General features: G+C 37.7%; 1 protein-coding gene across 1 annotated transcript in view; it reads left to right on the top strand.

Moving 5' to 3' along the window:
- Window positions 1-15,798, top strand: part of rusc2 (RUN and SH3 domain containing 2) — a 58,056-nt gene that overhangs the window by 11,617 nt on the left and 30,641 nt on the right.

Here is a 15,798-nt window from a genome sequence, read left to right as displayed (position 1 = left end):
CTTCTGCCCACCTCGGCTCATCTCGTCCTGTGATCACATAAACATATACATATATGTCTATAACATATACACGTATGTCGATGTGATCATCCCCTCCTCCCCCCAGACGAAAATATTCGGAGCTCGCCCCTTCCCTTCGGCCCATTTTGGCTCATCCCGCCGTGTTCTTCGGCTCATTTCGGCTCCTCCATTCGTGTTTCTTACCTCCACCCGAATGGCCGGGTGGCTGCCGACTCTGAAGTCACGCTTCACTTCATTGCATAAACACCAGACAAGATGCTGAAGACCGGTGTTTGGGAATTCTTCAGTTTAACTAAAGACTAAACGAAGGCAAAATGTGGACCCGGAGACCAGACCAACGGATCCGACTATTCAGGCCGTCCCCACCCACCCCCCGGTGGGACGTTATGAGGCGGAACGAATATCCGGATATTCATCTTTAATAGGGCCCAAATATTCAGAGGCCAGAAACCACTTTTCGGGCCAGCCCTAGTTATTTCCACCTCACATTTATCTCAGCTTCCTTCTCTCCATCTACTATCTACACGTTACCGTTTACGAAATCCCCTTTTGCTGTCGAAAACAACAACAACAATCTTCAAATAGCATAGTACTCGCTGAAGATTTCAAATTTTGCTCAAGATTGCGATCATTCACCAAATGCTTTGCCATTTTAATCCCAGTGTGCAAATATTCCATCACAACAGCTGCCCCAGACGCTGTTAATTTGGAGGGGCACCATCACTGCATCCTGGGATTATAGGGGTCGGTTTAAAGAAATACAAACAAATCAAGATGTTTATTTCACTCATACAGCAGAATGCTAATTAAGTGCTGTCAGACCATTCTCTACTGCACCTTAGTTAATAATATATAATAAAAACTGTAATCAAGCAAAAAAAGAGTCTCTTTAAGGTTATATATTGCAAATTAAATTAAAGCTGAAACAATTTTTAAGTAATCAACAGAAATTTTGCTGCTTCATGGTTGTAAAAAGTAAAAATTTCATTTTTTTTTCTTTGTCACATGATGGCAAACGTAATATCTCTGCGCTTCCTTTATTGGACAATATGGCTGCAACTTAACGTTTAATTTCACCGTTTCACTATTTTCTCGGTTTAATACATTGGTCGTTGGATGTGTAAATTGTCAGAATATAGTGAAAATTTTTGTCTTGTTTTGTCGACAAGCCAAAGATATTCAGTTTCCTGTCACAGAGATGGAACAAAACCAGAAAATAGTCCTATTTAAGAACCTGGAATAAGAAAAATTGTCCTAAAAATGACTCAAGCTGATTAATAGAGTATGAAAATAGTTGACTCTAATGGCCAAATAACACAGGAAACGGTGAAGTGTATAGAATTTAGAGTTGTTTTGGATCATTTTGAAGACCAGAAAGCTCGTGGACTGATCAAGAAAACATCCAGCATTTCTGTCAATAATGAAACTAGAGGATTTTCCAGAAAGCTGTGAACTGAACTAGTGTAAGAAAAGAACATTTTCTAAGAGAAAACATATCATGCTTCTCAATTTCAACTTGTTTTGTCATTGAAATTTTTTGAAAAAGCTTTTATTTTGCAGTGGAGTTCACAGAAACCACTTGGAAGTCATCAGTGCTTCATGCAGGTGTTTATTAACCCAACAGAGCTTCCACAGAAGTATAATTTCTTGTGCAAATTCCGCTAATCTTCGGGCGGTTTTCCGTCATTTTAAGCCTCCAGCAGCTGCCTGCCGCCTCTCCTGCTGCTGCGTCTGGATGTCTGCTAACACTAATACCTGTCAGTGGTGGCAACGCGCCGGCCGGCCGTTATGTAAGAGTCTGTAAGCTCCTGGAGTGCAGGCAGGCGAGGAGGGAAACGAAGCACTAAGCCCTGAGGGAAGCTGGGATCAAGGTCATGTGTTCATCTTTAGCTGCAGCTCACAACACACAAGGGATCCACTTGTGTTTATACCGTTTGTGTGTCATCACGCGTGAAAATTGCTTAATTAGCTTAAGGTTTAAGTGTGCTACACCTACTAAGCTAATTCATGTGAACAATTTGTAGTTTTAGGTGGAATTTGAGTGTGAATATTAAATATTATTGCAGAGAAAACGCGATTCAGACTCTTCAAAACGAGTATTATGCTTTGTTTAATCCCTTTTCGGTGAAGATTTCAGGAGAGAATTATCATTTTGAGAGTTCTGAGGACCTACCTTCACAACAAATCAGACTTCTCCTCGGCTTATTTTGCTCAGGAGGAAAATATCCCTTCGTTTTGTTTGGTGCCAGAATGCAATTAGCAGACTTCCCGCCGCAACAAACCTGGCATCTCATTATGTGAGATGCACCACTGTGGTCGTTTATTGATGTTTAAATGCTTGATTAGACTTTTAAAGGAAAGGTTTTACCTCACCGAATCTCTCCCAGCTTCAGGGATGATGATGTGTTGGACATGTAGAGGCTTTTTCATAGCGGATCGATTAATAAGGCCTCAGGTTTAACTGTATCAGCGAGTAGTTGGACATCAGCTCAACGCCTGTGTTCAGCTTTCAGCTTTATATGGAAAAGCTGAAAAAGGCAAATCATTTCTAATGAAATAAACACTATAATAAACAAGGCAGGATTGGTAGGCATTGGATAAAGTTTCTTTGTTTTTTTAAAATGTGATATAATGGAAACACTACAACCATTACTAGAAGTATAGAGAGAGCTTTTTTCCCAGTAAGAAACAGTTAAAATACCTCAAATCACAAAATATCCAAAGCTAAAGTTGACGTTCTTTGAGTTCCACAAGTTTTACCAACACAAGAAACGAAAATATGACTCTCCATGTTGGATGCATTTTATTATTTACATGTTTGATTCGTTTCCGTACTTGTTTCCTCTGCTTTGCGTAAACACTGCCTGCAGTTCACCTGAAAGTCTAAGAATTTTTGTAACACAACGGTTGGTTGCAGCCAAGTCAGACCAGGCTCTTTAGTTGCGTTTAGGAGTGCAGAATTTTTTGTTTTTGACAGAATTTGGTTACCATAAATGGTTTATTTTTGACAATTTTTAAAACGGAACATTTTGCTGTCCGTCAGCATTCTCAGTTGCTGTTTTTTTAGCAGTCTGTTAGTATTACATCTGCAGATATTGTCAGTAAATGTAGTCTCAATCTCAACTTTGTGCAGCTAACATGACTCAGAATGCGTTCCACAGCTGCTCACATCGACAACGAACGCATATCTTCAAGATGACAGTGTTAATCTGGAGTATTTTTAGACCTTCGTGCTCATCAGACGGTGAGTCCTAATGACTTCTTTGGTCTCCTTACTGCTCATAAATTCCTCTTCTTGTGCCTTTCGTGTCAGGACGCCCTTGAAGCTAATGACAGAACTAATTCTCTTGTTAAGGACGTTAACATCAGTCCAAGGTTGAACCGACTACATGTCCTTATATGGTCACCGTACACGGATATAAACCCAACAACGACGTGGCATTTTTTTATTTCCAGCAGCACAGAACATCACATCCTCGCTCAGAGTGGCTTGTTTTCTGTCTTTTACAGGCACATAGAACGTGTATTTATGCCCTCACAGTAGCAGTTTCCCAGTGGTTTTTACTTAAAATGGGAGCAAATCTGGTTTTGATTGTATTGCTTTATCTTTGCACCACTTGGCTGCAGTTGACGGTGAGTTTCCACTCTGATTACGTGCCTCAGTGTTCTGTGACATTGGGTCATTTCCCGGCTATCGTTTATTTCTGTCTGTCTCCGCTTCTTTTTGACATTTCCTCCTGGTTACACTGAGAATAACTGCTTATCAAAGTTCGATTTGTTAAGTCGAAGGCAGCGATATGAGGCGACACCAAGAAACCTTCGTGGTTGTTTAGTCGCGGAGTTCCTCCTGTTTTTTTTTTCTTTTCGTGGGGGTTTTAGAGATGGTGACAAAAGCTCCATTCTTTCATTCACTGGGCGGACAGAAAGAACACTGAGCCGATAACTCAGCAGCCAGACATCGCCGCTGTTGAGAAAGAAACGGAGGGTAAATGGAGGAATGAGTTAGCTGGGACAGCGCTGCTTGTTTTCAGAGAATCACCGAGGCAGGAAAATGAAAGCACCAGATGCAGAAACGTCTGCAGTGTTTGGGGGCATCTCAGGTCACATCTACAAATCTGCAGAATTTGGTTAAAAAATAGGGTTTTAAAACATTTTAGGTTGCAATAACAGCAGTAAAAATATTACATGTAAGGGTATAGCAGGTCCAAAATACAGTTTCATCAATAAAAATGATTCAGCCAAAAAAAAAACAAAAAAAAGTGGGTTACTGTAAAGGTCAAAAATTAAAGATAGTGAAAATAATGGCCAATATTTGGAAAACAGTGATGTTTTTAGCAGATTTAAATAAAGTTAAAACACAGATTTTTGCGGGGTTGCATATTGTAGAAGAGCTATTTGTATATTTACTGATTATTGATGTTAATAACTTTCTAACTAATAATAATAACTTCATTTATAAAGCGCTTTCCGTCAAAGTGCTGTACACAGAAATAAAAACAGGATAAATAAAACAGATAAAAATAAAAAACAGAACAATAAAAAAAAGACATCAGTTAAACAAACAATTTAAGATTCATATATAAAAGAAAAGAGCTGGGTCTTCAGCTTAGTTTTAAATACATTAATGGGTGATGCCTGCCCGATGTTGACTTTATTTACAGTACTGATTAGAGAAGAAAAGAAGGATAAGCAGGCTTGGAATGTGTTGCAAACCACAACAAAACCCATAAACCACATTTATCCAGGCAACGACCCCAACAACTGGATTTCTTGTGCTCGGAAAATGCCGTCATCTGTCCTCGTGTAGCGACGAGGAAACAAAACACAGATCGCCTTCAACGAGCCACATCCATCATTGTAACTGTGGACCTTCGCTGGACGCCCTCCTCCCGGGATCAGACTAATTCCTGGAAGTGCGGCCTCGATGACATAAGAGGGAGGATGTCCTTTGTTGCGGCTTTGCCTTCCTTTTCCTCATCGTTTCATAAATAGGTCCAATTTCCCACCCTGCTCTCTAAAGCTACAGCCATGCCGCTTTTCCAACCAACCCGTTAAGGCGTTGGTTGTCGGGAAACATAATAAGCTGAATGTTTTTTTCCCAAGAATCGTATACGACTGCCAGTAATCAGAGTGCTGGCGTGAGTAGAAAATCTTGTTTCAGGAAAGACTGAAGCAGAAGAAAACCAAATGAAGAAGGAAGTTCAGAGGAATATCAGGGTTTTTTTGTGGCTCAGAATAAGTCTTAGGGAGGTGACTAAGCATGATGGAAACATGATGAATCCACCTCCAGTAGAGATAATGACTGTGTTCCCATATTTAACAGAAATATGTGTATTTTTCTGTTATTTCTGACCACAAAAATGACTGTTGAGCACGAGTAAATGTAACCCCAGTCAACAGAAGTGATTTATTCCCAATTCTTACCGTTCTGCCGCTCCTTATTTCCTCTCATTCTGGCTATAACTTTCTTTAGCAATCAGTGTAGTAAATAAATTTTACAACTCTTAGCCAAAACAGCTTGTAAAACCCAAAATAAACGACTTGCACGAGGAGCTCTGACCTGGAGCATAAATATCTCAGCAGCTGCTTCCACACAAACCCACAAACCAATGGTTTTTTTTTAGTATTTTGCTGATTGTTGTTGGTTTACCGACCTGAATACTGTGTGATTTGGTTGGAAATTTATATCCCACGTTGGATTATTTAGGCCGTCATCAAATTTACAGCTAAAAAAATCACCTATTTGTAAGAAAATCACTGACAGATCAGTATGTTAATGCAGGTATTTAATTATAGGCTGTTGTTTTTCATAAAAAATGCAGTATTTATGAGCTTTTATGATCCGTTTTGTGACGTATTTAATGCATTCATCTCAGCTGCTGTATGTCTGGCCTCCATGTTGTCCTGTAAAGACTTAAATGAATGTCTGCAGGCTGCCACATTATTCACATAGAAACAGACAAACCGGTGAATAGATCCATTGAACAGACTCAGCCATTATTCTCTCAGCTTTCAGCAGACCAGCCGCCTTACTGGGACCATTTATCACTGACAGATTCCTCCACACTTTCTGTTCCTTCCTTTTACTGAAATTAAACTGCAGCTATGGCAACAACTGAGAGCAGCTTTTTGTTTCCCTGTGAGGTAATAACAACAGCAGCAGCAGCTGCAGCATCACGTTCTGTGTTATTCCCAGATTACAGCAGATCAGATCAGATAACGGGTTAATGAGAACAAAGAGGCCCAGCTCGACCAATCAGGTTTCATTTCCCACGCAACATCAGAGAGCCCAGCTACAAAGCCGGCCAATGGGAAGCTGGCTCTAAGAAATCCTGAGAAAGTGTTTTTTTTTCTCTCTTTCTTTACAAACACAAAGCTGCTCTACAGGAAACTCAGATTTCTGCTCGTGTTAATGCAGAATAAACTCTTTTATTTGAGCGATGAATAGACCGGAACACCTTACAGCAGCGGTGTCAAACATGTGGCCCACGAGCCAAAACCGGCCCTCAAGAGGGTCCAATCCGGCCGAAGTGTAAAAAGACATTAACTGTAAATTTGTAAAACTGTAAATTTAAAATAATTTCTTGACCATGACAAGTTGTTTTGATCATAAAGTAAAATATTTCATTGCTCTTTTGTCATTTTGTGTCTCATTTTTGTATTATTTTGTCTTGTGTTTGTTGTTTTTTGGCCTTTTATGTCAGACTTTTGTCGTTTGTCTCGTGTTTTTGTCGTTTGTCCATTTTCTGTCGCTTTGCAACTTTTTTGTCTCATTTTTTGTGTCTTTTTTTTGTTTTGTTTCCTTTTGTTTGTCTCCTTTTTTTGTCGTTTTGTGTTTTTTTTTGGCTGACTTGTGATTTGTCCCATGCTTTTGTTGTTTTGTTTCTCGTTTTTATCATTTTTTGTCTCATATATGTGATGTATGTAATTTCTTTGTCCATTTTTTTTGTCGCTTTGCAACGTTTTTGTCCAATTTTTTGTCTCTTTTCTGTTTTGTTTCCTGTTGTTTGTCTCCTTTTTTGTCATTTTGTTTGTGTTTTTGTGTCTCATTTTTGTATTATTTTGTCTTGCTTTTGTCGTTTTGTGTTTTTTTGAATGACTTTTGTCGTTTGTCCATTTTTTTGTCGCTTTGCAACTTTTTTTCCTAATTGTTTGTCTCACTTTTTGTCATTTTTTTTGTTTTTGTTTTGTGTCTCATTTTTGCCATATTTTGTCGTTTTGTGTTTTTTTGGCTGCCTTTTGTCATTTGTCTCACACTTTTGTTCTTTTGTTTCTTGTTTTTGTCATTTTTTGTCTCGTCAATTTTTTGTCACTTTTTTCCTGCCATTTGTCTCATTGTGTATCATCTTGTTTCCCACTTTTACTGTTTTGTGTCTCATTTTTGTCATATTTTTTCTTGTTTTTAGACAGACATAATGTTGAAATATCACTTATTTTTCTTAAGAAATTGCAGGTTGTTAATATTTTGGAAAAAGATAATTTTCAGACATTTTCAGAAAGCATATTTTTGCACTAAAACAAAGGAAATTGGCTGGAATTGTGGTTAATTATCGGTTATTATGCTGTGATTTTACTGGTCATTTGGTATCAAATTGGCCCCTGGACTATAATGAGTTTGACACTCAGATTTCTAGTTGTGTTAATACAGAACAAACCCTTTTATTGAAGTGAGGACTGAACCGGAACACCTTACAGGACGTGATGGAGCTTTAAATGCTGCATGAAACTGACCCCCAGCAGCAGCTGTTAATGTACACAAATCCCAGATGGTGTTTTTGTTGTTCTGACAAGCATTCAGCAAGCGTTTGTGATTAATCTGAACACGGCTGCAGGAAGATAAAAGTCACAGGATTGCGGGATTATGTTCAGTTGCTATGAAAAACAGTGGAAATCTAGAGTTCTACAGTTTTCATCAACAAGCTGCACTCGCTGTTATTCCACCAGTGGATCAGATAACGACATGTGGAGATGTTTGTAGCGACTAAACCACCAGACGAATATCAGTTTCAGCAAACTTCACACCAGCATCATTCCCAGCAGCAGGTAGCTTATAGATTATTCCCAGAAAAATGCTCCACTGTCACACAGCTAAAGTTAATGAAAAACTGGTGAAGAAAAAAGCAAGAAAAAATGTTGTATTTTCAACTTTACGACAGTCTTTCAGCTAATTTTACGTGACATACGGTTCTAACCAAAATGAGGCTCTTTTAGCAAAATCTATTTTTTCTACATGTCTTATCTTATTTTAAAAATTTACCAAAAATAAACCATTCCCAGTAACCTGATTCTGTAAAAACAAAAGAATTCTGTGTTCCTTTGCGCAACCAGAAAGCCGCGAGTGACTCAAGTGTGACCAACGGTTTCGTGACAATAATTCAGAGATTTTTCGGCTGAACTGAAGGCCGTGTTGACAAAGACAAAATAAAAGTACTACATCAGTGAAACAAATGAAGCAGGGCTCAGAAACAGTGAACAGAGGAGCGAGTTGTTGGACGGTACATTCAGCATGGTAAACATGGAAATGATGAACAGAGTAGTGTGAAAAATCATGAGTTTTTAGACGTTGCAGGAATTTAAACAGTTCTATAGCATGTAAAGCCACCGTTATCCTCCAGCGCTGAAGACACTTGTGGACATGTTAGTTACAGGTCTTTTATTAATTTTTTAAAAAATTGTAATAATAAAAGAAATTCAGCTTTTTTCTCTTATTGTGATCTATGACGTTACAACTTTGTTATATTTCACAGAAGAGATCTGGGAGTTCAGTCTACTTCTAGTCGTGGTTGTTCAGTTTCCATAGACTTTATATTGCAGTGAAAAATGAGCCCACAGTGACTAAAAATGTGAGAGGAACAAAGAAAATGCCCAGAAACTGCTTGGAGTTCAGACAAAATTTGATTTAACTAATAAAATACTCATTCATGGGCTTCTCCACTCATGGTTTTGGACAAATCTGATCTAATTTAAGTCTTTTCTGAGTTGAACCTGTTGGAAAGATGTTGACTTTTGGTTCCACTGTTGACTTGGATGAGTTGAAGATTTTCATCTGACACTTTTAAAACACTTTTTGACTTGTGATGATGAGTTGCAGCACATTGCAGAGCGTAAACCCCAGGTGTCTGTTGAGTTGCGCCTCTGAATTCAGATTATGTGAAGGATCTCTGTGTCATATCGGTTTGAAGCGAGTGTTTGATGTGCAGTCGGAGCCTTTGTAGAGCCACATTTGAAGTGAACTTCACCAGCGTCCCCTGATGTAAAGTTTGTGCACCATCAGAATACAGGAGACGATGGCGACGCGGAGAAATTGGTTCTTAGGAACTTCTATGAAAGTGTCCTTGACATATATAGTGTGTCTGAGAGGTAAAATGACAGCTATATCTACTGACAACTAACACTTTATCAACAGTGATGCTCTATAAGATGCAAACCATCATTAAAGCACCCAACAAGAACACTAAATTACGTTTATATACAACTATATACAACAACATTTAGCACGGAATGTATTTCCTGTAACATATCACAAATATACTACCGTTCAAAAGTTTGGGGTCACTTAGAAATGTCCTTATTTTTAAAAGAAAAACAGTTTTTCTCAATTGCGATAACATTAAATGAATCAGAAATCCAGTCTAGACATTGTTAATGTGGTAAATGACTATTCTAACTTGAAATGTTTAATGGAATATCTCCATAGGAGTACAGAGGAACATTTCCAGCAACCATCACTCCTGTGTTCTAATGCTACATTGTGTTAGCTAATGGTGCTGAAAGGCTCACTGATGATTAGAAAATCCTTATATAGTTATGTTAGCACATGAATAAAAGTGAGAGTTTTCATGGAAAACATGAAATTGCCTGGATGACCCCAAACTTTGCTGTTTATTTTACTGCTTCACTGTTGCTCCTTTTCAGCCAACCAATCATATATTAGATGGAATAACGAAGAAAATGTCGAACAAGCTTCAAACGTTGAGAGTTTTATTTTAACCCAAATCAAGCAAATTTTTCCAGCCTTACTGGAGTATTTTTGCCGCTAAACTTTATCCAAGCTTCTAACATGTAGAAAAATTGAACAAATATCACATTTTCCTGAACCTAAACTCAAAATGTTGGTGGTTTAAGCTAATCAGAAAGCTAAAATAACAGAAAAATTGAAAGTAAACGACAACAAATTCAAGACCTACGACCTCTTGGGTGTCAAATTTGCGTTTGGTATTAGTTGACCAATCACAAAGATGGACAGATCGACTGGTCCCATAGCGACATATTTGACAAACCAAGGGCAAACTTATAGTATTAGAGAAATATGACAATTTTGAACACATAATACAGACTAAAAGTACTAAAACGTTCAGTCTCAGTATCTGGGCAATGAGCTCTGATGGATCTTTGTGTAATGTTGAAGCCTTTACCAGGAAATAAATCAGCTCTGAATACTGACTGGTCAGTGGACAATGTGTATTTATGCCCTAAACTCTTAACACAACTTTCCCAGGATTAGCATGAGATGAACCTGGTTAGAAGTGAAGAACCCTCGATAACCTCGAATCTTGCACAGAAAGTCAGATTTTCTTCTATATATGTGTTTTTTTAAGCTGCAAACTTGATGTTGGTCTCCTTTTTTATAACCTTTCATGTGCTAATAGTTAACGTTCTTTCTAATTTTTACGTCTTTTCCTCCTTTTTATAGATAATCAGCATATTAGGGATATTTTTCACGCTATCCAACCTACAACCTCATGGGGAATCTTTGGACTAATTGGGGTTTCCCTGTTTACTTTTGTAGGTCGAGTAATTTAGCATAACGTACTGTATAATGTAGAATTTTGCACCTTAACTTTTAAACTTGTCAAAGGAATTTCTTTGATTTAAACCCAACTACCTCAACTTCGACATTTTAGTTTCTTCCTACAGGAATATTCACAAAATTCAAATTCATTTAAAGATAACCTCAGCTGGTAGTGGAAGTCAGAGTCAGTCTAACTCTGTCTGCTCTGAACTCGTTACACAATGGCATGACCCTGCAGCTAATCTCTTAAATCCATTACCGTTCGTCTGCTGTTAACTGCGCTCGTCTGAATCGCTAAGCTCGTGTCATTAAAGCCACTTTCCACTTGTAGGAACCATCGACCTGAAAAGTTGCCCTTTTTTAGACTCTGTTGTTCTATTTTTACATGTTAGTTTAGATTAGAAATGAACAAAAAATGTTTTAAGATACTTGGAGTCAAATGCAGCAACTGAAATCTGAATATTTTCTACTTATTTTTCTATCCAGGAACTTGCTCACTTGTGTTGCGTTTTTGGTCTCATAACATTGTCTCACATGCAGTTTGTTATGTTTAATGTAATATTAGACATTTAAATAGAATTTACACATGAAAGCATTACCGTTCACCTTATTTTGGGTTAATTAGAGTTGACTGTTTGCCCTCTTTGTCACGCAACAAGGAGATTTCTGACTTTATCCGTGACGTTGTAAAGCTTTCGTAGTGGAACGTCAGGCTTTTTTTTAGCCACTATCGCATGGTTAATCCAAAATACATCAATCCACAGCAGGGTCAGATATCAATACATCGTGATGATAATCTTCATTTGTGCACTAACTTTCAAACAAACTTACAAGGTGCTTAACTTTGGTAAATTACTATTACAATAGTATATAATTAAAAACTTAAACAGTTGTATAAGTAGTTAATTTTATGTTTCAGACTTGTTTTATTTTACAACGACTGAAAAATAACCACAAATTCCCATCGTACTTTCTTATAACTTTTAAATTGCAAAGTTGTTTAATTCGAGATGCATTTTTTCCGTCATTTATTTTATGATCAAGACTTACTTTAATCCATGACATTTGAAAAATAGACCCAAATTTCCATCAGAAACCTTTGAAATTGTCAATTTATTCTTCAGCCGATAAATTGCTGAATTTTTGTTATGCGGCTATTGGTCGCAGCTGAGTTTTTTTTTATAGCATCTTGATTGTGACAAGAAGTGCAAAATTTTAGTTTTTACAGAATGTTTTTAGTGCAAACGGTTTATTTTTTAGTGAATTTTTAAATGAGACATGTAGAATAAAGCGATGAAATGTCCTGATTTTATATTTAGATTTTGTAATTTTTACAAGAAAACACAAAAGTCTCTCGTGGTTAGTAGACAGACTGTCAGAAAGACAAATAATTGATTAATTTTTCTAATTTTAAACCTTCTGGCTCTGATAAATAATGTGATTTTACCAGTTTTTTGAAAGATAACATGCCTCTCAAATCTCTCAGATGGTTTAGCGTGACACTGCAATAGATAATCATAATTAGCATTTTTGGACATAATCGTGCAACTCCAGGTTGTATATTTTTAAATACCAGGACAAATTACAGTTCGCTCAATAATTGATCGATTCGAGATGCTAAAAAAAGGCGTCAGTGTGTGCCAGAGTTAATAAAATGTCATGATTTATTCCCGCCGCAGCGTTTCATGGAGTCTTTGTTCGCAGCTTCGAGATAAAAAGGTTGAACTCCACTTGTGTTCAGGTGAAGCCGAGGCCTCCCTCACCGCAAATACCACTCCATTCTCCGCTGAAAAGGTCGTCTGTCAAGAGAGGGTTCTCACTTATTACCGTCTCACCGCTAACATTTAGCTTCAGGGCTGCTGTCTGTGGCCTCAGCTTCCCTTTATCTTCTCCTTATAAACTCTAAAAACGATGAAGGAGAATTTTAGACTCAGGCTTCTACTTGTACTCATAAAGGTCTCATCCGTGTTATTTTTATCTGAATTAATCAAAATAAATAGTTTATACAAAGCTACTTTCTCCACCCACATTTTCCCACACACTGAAGGGATTTAAGGTGGTAAATTTAATTTCAAATTTGCCGTTTAATCGACTTACCGTACCTGGGATTAGGTTGGACTAAGCAGGTGTTAGTCTCAGACGATTAAAGCAGCGGCGCTAATCCAGCTCATATTGTTCCTTCTGCTGCTCTACTGGAAAAAAATTAAAGGCATTACAAAGGATAATTTCACTTAAAAAAAAGAATAAAGCAAGCCAAATGTGATTAATCTGGCTGCCGTTAGATAGTGAAGCTGCTTTGAAACCGTGGCAACAGCAGCACGAATCAGTCCAGAAGCAGCCAAATGAGGCAGTTTTAAGGTGAAATATGAACTAAATGTTTCCACAATAATCAAGGATAGTTGGGAAATAAACATAAAAAAGCGATGAAGAATATTTTCTGTGTGATTCTAGATGAGAGAGCGTTGCAATACGTCTTTCAGCAGGGCATCAGGCATCATGGGAAATGTAGTTTTATGTACAAGGAACACTTTCCAACACTTCTATCAGTATATATAAAAAAGTTTTAGCTTGCTTACTTGTTCAAATAGTGTTTTTTCCTTTACTAGAAAACAAATTATGAGTGAAATAACCATGACTGAGCATTTCCGCCTTAAAACTGCAACATGCTGATGACAGAAACACAGATTTCAGGGTTTCGTATGTTTATAAAAAGCCAAAGAACCAATCCTGGGTGGAGATTTCTGTGTCATTATTCCTCTTTAGAATCAGTTTTTGGTTCGAATATGCATGACCGAATTAGTCCGATGTTACAGTTTGTAGCGTATAGTCGCTCTGCCTAGAAATGCGGCGGAGTTCTGTGACGATCGGCGTACGTTTGTCCGTCTGTCAGTCTGTCTGTTAGCAACATTACTCAAAAACAGACCAACAGATTTGGCTGAAATTTTCAGGGAAGGTCAGAAATGACACAAGGACCAAGTGGTTAGATTTTGGCAATGATGCGGCTTATAGTCTGGATCCATGGATTTACTAAAGATTTCTGTATAATTGCCAGATATGGCGTCACTTTTTGTTTGATAGTTGAAGGTGAGCTGGTGTGCTCGAGCTGCAGCTAATAGCTAACCGATAGAGAAAGATTTATTCACTTCCTGTTAAATTTAATCGTCGACTCATGATTTTCGTTGGTCCTTCCAGCCCGAATTACTACATTCAAGTGAAAGCCACTGTGTAGAGCTGCATTTAAGACACTTTAATTAATTTTTTTGAATCTATTTGTAGAAATAATTTTAATCCGGGGTTAACCGGGACTGATATCAGTTATTAGGGATCAATGAGGCCAACAACAGATATTTTGGAACTTATGTACAAACATAAAAATCAATACCTTGGTGCAAAAAATGTGCAATAACACGGAACTCCAACACAAACCTCAATCATATTCGACATATTTTGTTTTTTATTATTTAAAAAAAATCTGTTTAATGCTGACTTTGATGAAATATCTTGATTTTAAGGTTCATTTTCCGAATTAATTATCGAACTAACTTTCCGTCACACGTGTGTGACAGTCAAATTTTTGATTAAACCTGAAATAATAATGATCCGTAATGTGTTTCACAATCTATTACACAGCGAATAACCTGCAATCTGTCAGAATAAATGCAATTAGATACCAGAGAGGTGCTTGAACTTTGCAGAATGAAGCTTCATAAGATGTTTCTGATCGTAACTGAAAGATGTCAGAATAGATGCAGATAATCATCCTCTGATAAAAGTCATTTAAAGTCAGCTATCAGCTAAATACCTCGTTAACCCAACAAAAGAGGAACTAGACGGTGGATGCAGAGTGAAACAGCGGCTGGACGTTGTGTGTTCGTGTTATTTTGGGTGTGATATGTGAGTGAGATCACGGTCCTGTTTCAGAATCAGCTGCTCGTTGTTTCCACCTCACATGCTGCTGACTCACTCTGCTCTCCCTCAGTGGTTCGGATTCAGCCCCTCTGCCGTCGCTGGTTCAGATTAGCTCCGTTTGTGGTCATTAGCCGAGTTCGTAGATTATTTAAATCCTATTCGGGACGGTCAGAATGAAGCGACGCTATCATTACGGTGGGTGGAGATGCTGTGTGAGAACAGTTGCGCAGCGTTTTCTGCAGCTCCAGAAGGCCTCATTAAAGTCTGATATCATGGGATGAGCTCAGCATGACTACAGGGTGGGAAGTTTGAGCTGCATAAGGGTGGGAACCAGTGTTTATCCCTGCATTAAGGACTGAAATATAGAACATTTTGTCCTCTGTGCGCAATTTTTGGCCCTTGTTGGCTTGTTTTTGTTCATAGCAGGCCCCTAAATGTTATGTAAATGGAATTATACATCAATGTTTCTGGTTGTTTTTCACATTTTTGCTCATTTTTCACAGTGAAAAGTTAGTAAAAATGTAACGGGAGCAAAACACCAGGAAAAATGCTGTTTAATCCCATTTAAATTCCATGAACTGTACACAAACACTAAGATGTTCTATGTTTTAGTCCCTTTATTCAAGCCAAAAGCTGTGAAAAAAGAAAAAAAAATCTGATATTAGACTTTCTGACAGTCTGTGAACTAATCGTGTAGCTTAGTTCACAAAATGACTCGTAGAATATACAGACTTTGATGAAAAATCTGGATTTTAAGCAGCGGTTTGGTTCATTTTCTGATCTAAACTACACAGCATCTATATATTTTTTCCATTTTCACAATTTCTTGCTTCGATAAAGAGACAAAAATGTATTTTTTGTGTCTGATCTGTGAGCTGCAACATTATTTCACAAAGGTTCCATCTCCGTACATAATTTCCCAATTTAACTCTGACAACAAGTAATACGATATTTATGCAAGATAATTCTCAGTTTTTAGTGTTTATTTGCCTTTCCTGAGGTTTGCAGGTGATGTTCGACATGATTTTTCTGACCTCGTAGCCTCCAGCCTGCATTTAAAAATGTGCTTTTTGCTG

Source organism: Acanthochromis polyacanthus, chromosome 7 (genome assembly GCF_021347895.1).
Source record: "Acanthochromis polyacanthus isolate Apoly-LR-REF ecotype Palm Island chromosome 7, KAUST_Apoly_ChrSc, whole genome shotgun sequence".
Lineage (NCBI taxonomy): Eukaryota > Metazoa > Chordata > Actinopteri > Pomacentridae > Acanthochromis > Acanthochromis polyacanthus.
The sequence above is the reverse complement of the archived record's forward strand: the minus strand, read 5'-3'. Positions and strand labels throughout refer to the sequence as shown.